We start from the raw sequence: 11,294 nt of genomic DNA, 5'->3' as shown, positions 1-11,294 counted from the left end.
ATACAACAAAAGAACTGAAGATGTAGAGCAATGTGGAGCTCTATAAACTCTAATAGACAAGCATCATTATCACAACATAGACTTTCGAAGAGCACCTTCCAGATCACCAAACCATGAAAGAAGAATCTCAAAATAATATCAGACAATGTGACAACATATCATGAATATATCTACAATAAGTCTGAACATCTGAAGCAAAAACCAAGCACAAAAACAAAATCAGTATGTTGACATCACTGACAACCATACTGAAACATCAATCAACTTCACATTTGCAACAATATATCTTTGCACTTAATCATTTACATTTTTTATTGTATACATGTTTATCATTTAAATTATCATTGATTAAATTATATATTAACTTGCATGTTTATCTTATTTTACTCTTATAGAATACACCTAGTGCAAGTGAGATGCAACACTACCAAGGCTCTAGAAGTGCAATGACAGACAAGGGAAAGGTAATTGCACACGAATTTGATTGAATTAAGAGTTTAAAGAACTTATAGTGATTATACATGTCTACATAGATTGATATTTTTGAACATACTTACCGTTGTTATGTATAGGGAATTGTTGGTTTCACATCCTTTTTGACTGCTTCTACAATACCTGAAGAAGCGACATAAGAGATGCCTCAGGTATGCGTTTATTTTATTTTGTGTTTAGTAAATATGTTCCTATTACCGACAATTATATTCTAACTCATTTTTATGTTTGCGAACATATTTAGGTTGTCTTAGAAGATGTCAGTGACATCCCTTCTTTGCCACAAACATATACTAGGACTTCGAACCATTCCAAGAGAAGAGGTAAACTTGAGGTAATCAAGAATTCAATTTTAGAGTTCAATTATAGTTCAATGTATATTGATTTTTATGTTAATTTTTCGAATGCAAATTATATAATATAACTAATCTCAATTGTGATTTGAATTTTTCTTGTGCAGGAACCTTCAAAGCCAAAGAGTGCTTTGAAGAGGATCAAATTTGATGATCCATCAGTAGATTAGGATGTGATAGAGAGATTTTTGGATTTATACATGGCTATTTGGCATGTATATTTTGTATAAATTTCAAGATGGCATATGCCACATTTTGTAAAACTTTGTTTGAATTTGCATTATGCTATTTTTGTATATGGACATACATACACAATTATTTGACAATTTGATATATAGAAGTTAAGAATAGATATAATTTGTTCCTCATGTGCATGTATTTATTCCTTGAAACTTTAATCTTGAATGTAATGATGAACAATAGTATGTTTTATTATATAATCTTGAGATTCGATATAATTTGTTCCATCTAGATCTTAAGTGTTAAATTTGGTTGTCTTGGACAACTTCATCAAATTTAATGACCACATTGGTATTGTTATTAATCATAACATGGATGATTAGTAATGACAAATGACAAGTAAACAAAATTGGATTTGATTTCATGTTCTACAACCTATGCAGTTTGACATATTTGAGCCAAAAAATTTCATTGTTTATGTGGATGTAATAAGTATGGTTAATTACGCTTAGTAATACTAGAGGAGAAGTCATTACAAAATTTTAAAAGTCATTATGGGCGTGAACCATTAGTGCCAACATATCCTTTTAGATTATTTTACCCTAGGGATATCCCTATTTTGCCTCCCAACTCGCCCGAACGCTTAGTGCCATACCCTAGTAGTGTTGCCCCTTAAGTGCCCTAAGTGCAAAAAAATGTCAAAATTTAATAGGCTATTTATCGGAATCCATGGCACTTAAAAATGATATGTTTCAACCTATAGGGTCATGTGAGACCCCTCTACAATAACATATCTCAAATTTTCAAGATTCAAAGCGATTTTCTTAGGACAACTATTTTTCTGTTGACGCAAAAATTGTCAAAGGCATTCAATGAAAAGTTGCAAAGGAGCCTAATTCTCATTTTTTTCATCGTGGGCACTAACCATTGGTGCCAATATGTCTGGTTAGGTAATTTTATCCTAGGGATACTCCTATTTTTCCTCCCAACTCGCCCAAATGCTTAGTGCCATACCCTAGGAGCGTTGTCCCTTAAGTGCCCTAAGTGCAAATACTGTCAAACTTTGATAGGTCGAAATCCATGGAACTTGCAAATTTTTTGTATAAACCTATAGGGTCATGTGAAACCCCTCTATAATAACCTGTCTTGGATTTTTCAAGATTCAGAGCGGTTTTCCAAGGGCAATAATTTTTTTGTTGATGCAAAAATTGTCAAAGAAATTCAATGAAAAGTTGCAATGGAGTCTAATTCTCATTATTTTCCTTGTGGGTGCAAATCGTCGATGCCAACATATCTATTTAGGCGGTCTTACCCTAGGGATACTCCTTATTTGCCTCCCAACTCGCTCGAACGCTCACTACCATACCCTAGCAGTGTTGTCCATTAAGTGCCCTAAGTGCAAAAAAGTATCAAAATTTGATAGGTTGTTTCTCAAAATTCATGAAAATTAAAAATGATTCGTCTAAACCTAAAAGGTCATGTGAGGCCCCTCTACAATAACTTGTCTCAAATTTCCAAGATTCAAAGCGATTTTCTTAGGGCAATAATTTTTCTATTGACACAAAATTCATCAAAGGCATTCAATGAAAAGTTGCAATGAAGCCTAGTTCTCATTATGTTTGTCATGGGCCTGAGCCGTCGATGCCAAAATATTTGGTTAGACGATTTTACCCTAGGGATACTCCTGATTTGCCTCCAAACTTGCCCGAACACTCAATGCCATAACCTAGCACCATTGTCCCTTAAGTGCAAAAAATTGTCAAACTTTGACAGAATATTTCTCGAAATCAATGGCACTTGTGAATGATTCATCTTAACCTACAGGTTCATGTGAGGCCCCTCTACAATAACCTATCTCAAATTTTTAAGATTTAGAGTGGTTTTCCTAGGGCAACGATTTTTTTGTTGACGCAAAAATCTTTAGACATTAAATGAAAATTTGCAAAAAAGCCTAATTCTCATTTTATTTGTCATGGGCACAAACCATTGATGCCAACACATCTAGTTAGGTAGTTTTATCCTTGGGGTGATCCTATTTTGACTCCCAACTCGCTCGAACGCTTAGTGTCATACCCTAGCAATGTTGTCCCTTAAGTGCTCCAAGTGAAAAAATTATCAAACTTTGATAGGCTATTTCTCAAAATTCGTGGAACTTGTGAATGATTTATTTGAACCTACAGGGTCACGTGAGGCCCCTCTACAATAATCTATCCCAGATTTTCAAGATTCAGAGTGGTTTTCCTAGGGCAACAATTTTTCGTTGACACAAAAATCGTCAAAGGCATTCAATGAAAAGTTGCAACAAAGTTGTGATACTCTAGAGTTAGAGTGCCAAAATTGTTGAATTCCCTCCTTTACATTATCGATCTTCTTCTTATCAACATGTGGAAGCCTCCCACCAAAATCCCATGTATCATTTTGAAGAGGATTGTCGAGTCTTTCTCTTCTTGCAAATGCTCTATCCAAAGTTTTATGATTTATGTTGAAATCAACACAAGTTTATCTCATAAAGCGGGCCTTTCTCAAATGATGACTTATTAAGTAGGTTGTAATCACTCTCCAAATAGCTCTCTTATCTTTTTCCTTGCTATTCTTTCTAATAGAATTGAGAGCATTAAAAATATTTTTGACAATAATAGAATTTTTCTTTGTCTTCTTGTTCACACGAATTTTAAATTTCGCTAGAAAAGGTCTCATCTTTTGCATCTTTAGAAATTGTACAAAAATTTGGCATTGCTTGGTCAACGTCTTATTATAAAATATTGGTTGAAAATTTGCGTAGTCCACATTGAATGGTTTATGTTGACATCTTGCCTTCAAGATTGTCTATAATGTTCTCATCAATTTCAAGTAACCATTTTGGGGTTCTTGAAGGTCTTAATTTTGGAAATTTTCTTTCTTCCACACAATGGGTCTTCATTTCTCATGTAATTTGGTGATACATTTTGAGTATCACTTCCCACATTTTCATTTCTAGATTCAATATCATGTTGAACATTTTGAATATCAATTTCAACATTTTCATTCTGAATTTGAATATTATGTTTAACATTTTCAATATCAATCTCTACATTTTCATTTTTATTTTCAATATCATGCTCAATATTTTCATATTCAATTTCCTCTTCACTTGAAATAACACTTATGGATGGAGCAAAGGCCTCAAATTCACCAATATTTGGCATACCTTGTCTTCTCTTCCTATAATTTTATCTATCTCTTTGTTTGTATGCTTTAATTTGGTCTTGTAAAAGTCTGATACCTTGTTTCGGAGAGAGAGAGAGAAAGTCTGAGACCTTGTTTCGGAGAGAGAGAGAGAGAGAGAGAGAGAGAGAGAGAGAGAGAGAGAGAGGGGGGGGGGGTTAGCAAGGGATAGGAGAGAGAGAGAGAGAGAGAGAGAGAGAGAGAGAGAGAGAGAGAGAGAGAGAGAGAGAGAGAGAGAGAGAGAGAGAGAGAGAGAGAGAATTTGGGGGGGGGTGTTAGCGATAGTAGGAGAGATAGACTTGTAGCTAGAGGGAAAGACTGTCCAAATGAGAGATTATCAAGGGATCCAGGGAAACATAATTTATTTAGTATAAAATGTTATATTGGGAAATATATATAAGTTTTTTAATATATATATATATATATATTAATATCATTAGTTATATTATATTTTCTGTATTAGTAACATATATAAATATTTATATAATATATTTAAACATTTATATATTAAATAAAATATATAAAATAATATTTTAAATATCATATATAATAGTAATATAATATAATATATATTATACATAATTGTGTAAGAGATTATAATATATTATATATTATATATTATATTTATAGAAATAAACTGAAAATTTTGATATCCGATAATATCAAATATCCGTTACTTGCGAATATATCCAATATTCGTTAATGTTGACAAAAATATGTTGCATTGGGGTTTGCTTCAGGTTTTCTTTGGGTTTGATTTGGGATTTGGCTTGGACATGCCAAACCTGGAAAGTCAACACAAAAAATGTGTTTAGGAGTTTTCCTTACTTTTCCAAACTTTGCCTTGGTGGTTGACGACTTTTTTTTACTCGAAATTGATGAAACAAAAAGGGTTTTTTAAAGAGATTCTCAGCTTTCCACCAATGTAAATTATGCCTTATATTGAATTTAATAAATTATTATTATTCATTTTCTATTTGAATTGCGACTAAGTCTTGATTGATAGGTTGATTGAAAAACATCTATAACTTTCAAACGGTATCACATTTTTTGAATATGAAACATACTATAGGAAATTTTAAAAAATGAATTTCATAAAATTTTGACCAAGTTATGGTGGTCAGACATACGAGTTTTTATATTTTTAAAAATTTGTAGTTAAAAAATCATAATTAATTATTTACTTCAAAAAAATTACAAAAAAAGTATGCGTCACATCTAGACACGAGTCTTCTACTTATATCTAGAATCTTATAAAAAAATGGTATGATTTGATTGTGGTTAGGGTGGTCAGACAAACATCGGCTTCTTATCTATTTCCTTAAATTTTAATACTACTGCATTGAAATTTAATACTATTCTTACATATTTTTTATTTAATGTTGATAAATTATGTTTCCCAATTTCCCAAGTTATATCTCTCTTTATCTCTCCTTTATATTTCTCTCTCTCCCTCTTTCTATTCGTATCTCTCCATATCTCTACCTCTTTCCTTGTCATTCCCTCTTTGTATCTCTCTTATTCACTCCATCTCTCTTTATCTCTCCATCCCTCTAACTCCTCTCTCTATCTCTTTCTATCCATATCTTTCTCGACCTCAATCTTCATTTCTATCTCTCTTTCCTTGTCCCTTGCTATCTCTCTATATCGTCGTCTATCTATATATTTATTTTTTCTCTCCCTCTCTCTCTACCCCTCTCCCTCTCTATATATTGAGACATCTCTCCCTCTTCCCCCTCCCTCCTCTACCTATCTCTCTATTTCTCCACTCTCTTCTCTCTCCCTCTACCTATCTCTATCTTTTTCTCCCCCTCTCTATCTCCCTCCCTCTCTCCCTCTCTCCCCATCTCTCTCTTCTTCCCTCCCTATCCCTCTATATGTCTCTTTATCTCTACTACCTCTCTCTCCCTTTCATTTCCCATATATCTCTATCGCTTTCCCTTCCCATATATCTCTACCTCCCCATATTTTTGTCTCCCCCTCTCTCTCCTCTCTCCATATTTATTTATCTATTTGTCTCCATGTCTCTCTATACCTCTCTTCCTCTTTCTATATCGCCTTATATTGCTATCTCTTTATCACTCTATCTCACCATCCATATCTCTATCTTTATATGGTGAAAAATGATGATGATAAACTATTGCAAAACCACAAAAGAATCCAACCACAATAAACCCTAGTTCTACAATAAAGCATTCACCATACACCAATGAAGAGACCTAAGAACATGCAAATCAACAAATAAGAAAATAATACCAGTTACATGCCAAGTAGAATTTTATCTCCACTGTCTCCTATCTCTATTGATCTTGTTTGATATATTTGCTCTTAGATTTTGTATGTGCACAAGAGCTCAACAAATAATGGATTGTGGTTGTGAAGTCGCTTGATTGCAAGAAGACTAGATTGCATGAATGATTTATTAGCTAGATTGATTAGGGTCATGAAAGGAAGAGAATATCCTCTTATATAAAAGACACCTTAAAAAATGGAGGGATAAGATTAAGAGATGAAAGCATGAATGGTCAGCTAGGATTAAAGAGTAGGTAGGGAAAATAATAAAATATGAAGGGGGTAATTAAAGGAAAATTAAGAGATGAATGACAAGTGCCATGGAGGGAAAAAGATAATGAGTTAATTAAATAAATAAAGATCTATTTAATTAATAGAAGAAGTGGGACCAATTAAATAAAATAAAAAATTTATTTAGTTTAAGGAATAAATAATAAATAAAAATATTTATTTAAATGAGGAAAGGCTAGAAGAGGATAAATGAATTAATTAAATAAATAAAAATATATTTAATTAATATAAAGCTTAGGATAAGATAATTAAATAAATAAAAATATTTATTTAATTAAGATTGGACAGTTTTAGGTTTCTACACTATCTATCACCCCTTGTATCTCTTCATCTCCATCTCTCTCTATCTTTATCTCTCCCTCTACCTCTTTCTATCTATCAATCTATTTCTCCATTTCTTCCTTTCTCTCACTATCCTCATCTCTCTCTCTCTCTCTCTCTCTCTCTCTCTCTCGACCTTTATATCTATATATCTTTGCCTCTTTATCTCTATCCCTTAATATTTCTTCTTTCATCTCTTTGTTGGTATTTTGATGATGTTTAGTTGTGATTGTCATTGATGGACACACACTTATTTTATGTATGAGTTATTCTCCACTGATAATATGTGTTGTGTTGTTCACACCGGTAATTATATGCCATTGTATGTATAGTCTTCGTTTGTAGAAGACTATTGGTGTTTTGCAGAAGATGTTTATCGGTTGTAGCGGTATGAAGACCTCAAACAGAACGAGGACCCCTAGCGACAGTTAATCTTTTTGATTGGAACATTATGTTCCAGTTTTCTAGTTTTTATTCGTTAACCGGTAATTGGTATACTGTGTTAAACCAGTATAATTGTAAAGTGTGATGAGTTATCATCCACCGACACTTTAGCGGTGTTTCTGTGTCGTGTTACCAAATTTGTCTAGATGCACTGTACCTAGGAAATTGTAGTCTAATCTTATTGGACCGACATGAAATCAAATTCCTATATGAGGACATCATGTCTAGGGTTTTGCATTAGTTTATGTGTGCGAGTATTGTAGAGCATATTAGGTCTATGCGAAATAGGTATCTCACTATAGAGATTGTGAGTGCAAAGGATAGAAGACTGAAGTAATGCTGCAATGTATTAACAGAGAACTGTCAAGGATCTAATCAAGCATTTTGTGCTACTTTCTACATCATTCACTTGTTGTTTACTACTCTCTTCGACAAGTCTGAAACCCTTAACCGGGTAGGCCTAGCCAAGCCTATTGTAAATCCTCTAACAAGGTGGTTCACAGTTGTGGATCTGAAATCCTTTAACAGGGTAGTCTTTAATAAGACTTATCTCCTAACAAAGATCTGGATTCCTAACAGGATCTATTCTGGCGAAGAACATTGTAAGGCCTTAACCAATCCGACCTTAACCGGTCTGGTTACTATTCTAAAGATAGTTGAATTGTGAGTTTTACTCACCGTGGTTTTTCCCATTTGGGTTTCCACGTCAAAATATCTTGTGTTATGGTGATTGTGCTTTTGTGGGTGAATGCTCTATTTTCTATTTGGCTTGTTTATGTTTTGACCAGTTTGTTGTTTAAACTACTACATCGGTCTGTGGAAAAATTGTTTACGAGTTTGGTTAAGTTTTTAGCCATACTAATTCACCCCCCCCTCTTAGTATTCATCAATTGGTATCAGAGCCAACCTTTCTAAAAGTCTAACCACTTGGAAGGAGATATGGGGGAATACAACATGAGGGAACTCACTTATCATCTAACTGAGTCTGAGAGAGCCTATGATGAACTCAAGATCAAGTATAAAGCCTCTTTAGCCAAGAGAAGAGAACTTGCTGACCAATTGATGGAATTTACTAAAAACAACTCTTCTGATGAAGCAGACATGGAGGCCCTAGTCAGAGAAGTGAAGAAACTAAATGAATCCAAAACTAACCTAAGGAGGGAGTTGGAAGGACTAACTATCAGGATGAGTCAGGAGCTAGAAAATAGAAGAAAAGCTAAATATTTAGTGAAGGACAAGGAGCATGAGATCTCTAAGTTGAAACAAGAGATTGGTACCATCATCGCTCATCTGCAAGAGGGTAATGAAGAGAAAGAAGAAATACAAGTAGACCTCAATGTTTCTATCTCTCAAAATGAAACCTTGATGAAAACCAATGATGCCCTTCCCAAGGAACTTGTTGAGTCAAAGTAGATACTTGCAAAGTTCAACCAGAGTGCTGCTAAATTGAAACAAAAGCTGGAATCAGTGAAGCCATCAAAGGATACCACTGGACTTGGTTTCTCTGCACATGAGGAAGGTGAAACCTCTGGAACCAAGAGTAATGCACCAAAAGAGCAACCAGTACCTAAGAACAACAACAAGAGCAAAGGTAAGTCAAAGTTTAAACCTGTATGCTTCAACTGTCGTAAGGAAGGACATACTACCAATATATGTAGGAGCAAGGCTTACAATAATTTTCCTTACATGCAAAACAATGTGGCTAGAACTGGTAGATTTAATGGTCACTGGTATGCATGCAACAAGTTTGGGAATAGAGCTTTTGAGTGCAGGTCGGTTATGAACAACTCTAGAAGTTATGCACCAAGATCTAAAGGAGTTGTCCTGGAACCCAAACCGGTACAAAACCTATGACCACTGGTCAAATGGTTATGGAGTAGCAAATAGTTGGAGAGCAACCTGTTTGATCTGTCATGGTAGCGGTCACACTGTTGCAACATGTAGGAGGAAGAATGGAAAGGTAAACACTAGACCATGGAGAGAACCTGGTATGGCATGCTATCATTGCAACAAACTTGGACATATTTCCAAAGCATGCAGACTAAGAAAGAATCCATCAAGAGACATACCGGTCGACCCAGAAGGGAAGATCGATGTTCAAACCATTCAAGCAGATATGGATAAAACATGGAAAGAGAAATCTAAAGAGAAGCCACAAGATGTACCAGTTTCTGCACCCAGTGTGGAGACCCCTGAACTGACAAATTGAGCTTCAAAAAGCTTAGGGGGAACATATCGGTAACAATGTTTCGAACCCCCAGAGTATATCGGTAAAGTGCCTTTATTGGTATTGGTGACCTGTCGACCGACAAAAGAAACAAAGTGGTAAAAGGCAAAGTTAGGGTTTGTGCCCTAACGGTGATGCATTTATTATGGTAGGTAGGAGCATATTTAAAAGTGACTTTCATCATCATTTTTACTTACCTATTTTCAAAGAATAATTTTTCTAGCTTGAGTAGTGCAACAAGAGTGATTCATCTTGCATTCGAAAAAAAATCAGGAAGATATCTTGCACAAGATTTTGCAGTCATTCAGAGTGGAGGTCAGAGTGACAAAACAAGCTTTTGGAGAAGTGTGTTGCATTTGACATCGGTGTACCCTAGTTCAAATTCGACATCGGTGAACCCTAGTTTTGAATATAAAGGTATTTTTCGTCGAATCACTCTCATCATTTGGAATTATCTAGACATTGGCTTCTACATCTAAAATTCCTTCTAGTTCTACCAAACCTGAGGAATCATCTGAGTTTCTTAGGAAGAAGGTGAAATATAATGCCCTATCTCAAGTTCCCATCGGAGTCATTGTCGAAGGGGATGTTTCAGGATATATTGATTGCAAACTGGAAGACCTAGGGTCTCTAGTGATTCACTCCTAGTTGAGTCTGTTATGTGGAGATGATAACAAGATTAAACCTGGGTATAACGTAATCGAGAAGAAGAAACTTCACAATGCAGTATATTTTCTCAAGGAATTTACAGAAGAACACATTAGGATTATTCTAAGTAGGGTTCATGGTGACAAGATGTACCTTGAGAGAACCCATGATATTACACCGGAGGCAATTCAAGTCGTGACCGATTTCTGTAATGTTGGGGAAGTCCCCGTTCTTCGCAAGATCACCAAAACAAAAGTGACACAGCTCATCAGTTCTATGAGTGACCAATGAGCAATGACTGTAAACACCATAAAAGATGACTTGGTGAAATATGCGTGCATGGTAATCGGGTATAGAGTATTCTATGCTAGCAGAATGAATTATGTTCCTATAGCTGCGGTGCATGCCGCTTATAGGATGATCAAGGAGAATGCAGAATGTGACTTGTGTACCTGCATGCAAAAACAACTCATGGAGAACCTGAAGTCCATCAAAGTGAATAAAACACTGAGGTTTAAGTTCGGTCAACTGCTTGTTGGTTTGTTTTTCTATTTTCAAGGATATTTTCCAAGAGTTGGTGATGTTCAATGGTCGAATGACCTACAGGTTTCTAGACAAATAAAGGAGAGTCTACAAGTAGTGGGATCTACATATCCAGAGACTCTGAATAGGTATTTTGATGAATTCAGACTAAAGATGAACCAGAGAATGAGAATATCAAGTGATCTAGTTAAAAAATATGAAGATGATATCTGTTTCACAATCAAAATAGATCATTGCATAATGCAAGCGGTTCAACTCAAAGAAGATGAAGTTGAGCCTATGGGATATGAAGTGGTAAA

This window comes from Cryptomeria japonica, chromosome 7 (assembly GCF_030272615.1).
Source record: "Cryptomeria japonica chromosome 7, Sugi_1.0, whole genome shotgun sequence".
NCBI lineage: Eukaryota > Viridiplantae > Streptophyta > Pinopsida > Cupressales > Cupressaceae > Cryptomeria > Cryptomeria japonica.
The sequence above is the reverse complement of the archived record's forward strand: the minus strand, read 5'-3'. Positions refer to the sequence as shown.